Source organism: Trachymyrmex cornetzi, unplaced genomic scaffold (genome assembly GCF_001594075.2).
Source record: "Trachymyrmex cornetzi isolate Tcor2-1 unplaced genomic scaffold, Tcor1.1 scaffold492, whole genome shotgun sequence".
Taxonomy (NCBI): Eukaryota; Metazoa; Arthropoda; class Insecta; order Hymenoptera; family Formicidae; genus Trachymyrmex; species Trachymyrmex cornetzi.
In genome coordinates, this window is record NW_017299751.1 from 17,427 (window position 1) to 19,025 (window position 1,599).

The following is a 1,599-nucleotide window of genomic DNA, read 5'->3' on the forward strand; positions in this document are numbered from 1 at the left end:
TCACCCCCGTCCCCCCTGCTTCAAGGGCGCCCGACTCTCACCTTCGACTCTCACTCTCTCCTACCCCCTGCTTTAGGGGCGCCCGACTCTCACCCTCCCTGCCCCCTGCTTCAGGGGCGCCCGACTCTCACCTTCGACTTTCACCCCCTCTACCTCCTGCTTCAAGGACGCACAGCTCTTACCTTCGCGTAAAAAGTCGTTGCCTTCCTAAATAGAGAAGGAGACGGGATAAATCTCGTTTTGCGAGATCAGTACATTAATCTTGGATTACAATGTATTGATATACGTTTGTTTTGATTTCTTCAGTCATTGTGAATAGTATCGATCGGTATGTTTCAGTTAATCTCAGTCAGTCAGATTACTTCGATACATGTAAGACGCTTTAGAAACGTTGAAAATGTATTTACATAAAATCATTCATATAACTTACAATTTCGATCATCTGTGGAATTTTCTGTGTGACAAAAAAGTTGTACGTAAAGAAATATTGTGTCCAAGATCTAAAAATGTATTGACATTAACAAATGCTAGGGAAAATCATATTTTCCATTGTACAAAGCACTATTATAATGTGACTAGAACTCGAAAGCGACGAAAACTCGAAAAGTAACGTGCAACTTCAAAATTAGTGCGTTCCATGGGACATGGTTTGAACAAGCACGTTTAGAGCTTTCTACAATATGTCGATTTATTACTTACTTTCTAATGATGCAACCACCACGACATACATTTTTAATGGAAGATTTACAACTCGAAAATCACACTGTTGTTGATTGGACAAATTTTTGTCGTGAGGTAAGTTACATACTGTTCATTTTGTTTTTATGTCTCATAATAAACAGATTTGTGTGCAAAATTATTTTTAGTTACTTCAACGATGGATTGAAATTGAACAAAAATAAATTGGTGGACAGGGTATAATCGTAGAAATGAGGCAAAGATAGACAAAAGAAAATATAATTCTGGACGAATAATTAGAAGACAATGGGTCTTCGGTGAAATTGAACGAAACACTAAGAAAACGTTCATTTTGCCTGTACCTAATCGATCTACTGAAATACTTCTGCCAATTATTCGAAAATATATCGCGCCCGGTTCTATAATTCATTCTGATAAATGGCGCGCATATGATACTTTACACAATGAAAATTTCACACATTTCACAGTGAATCACAGTACAAATTTCGTAAATCCTGAAAATGGTGTACATACACAAAATATAGAAAGACTTTGGAGAGATATGCGTGCAGGTATTCCTCGATACGGAATTCGAGATAACCATTATATACATTATATTGCAGAATTTTTATTCAAAAGAGCGCATAATTATAGTGATCGAATTCATGCTTTTTCGATATTATGAGTGCTTTGTATCCATTACATGATAATTAAATTTATTTGCAAATATGTCGATTACATTTTATTATTATTTCTTGTTGAAGAGGGGGGACTGGAAATCGAAGGTGAGAGTCGGGCGCCCCTGAAGCAGGGGGGACGGAGGTTCGTCGTAGACCCGGATACCGGGTCCCGGATAGTCACCCTAACTGGGCGGGGGACTCTCTGGGATGGGTGGCGATGGCCTGCCTGCACGCGCGCGGG

The 1,599-nt window shown here is 39.3% G+C and overlaps 1 long non-coding RNA gene across 1 annotated transcript in view; it reads right to left on the minus strand.

The window, feature by feature from the left end:
* Window positions 1-1,599, minus strand: part of LOC108765497 (uncharacterized) — a 6,869-nt gene that overhangs the window by 468 nt on the left and 4,802 nt on the right. The gene's annotated exons all lie outside the window — the stretch shown is intronic.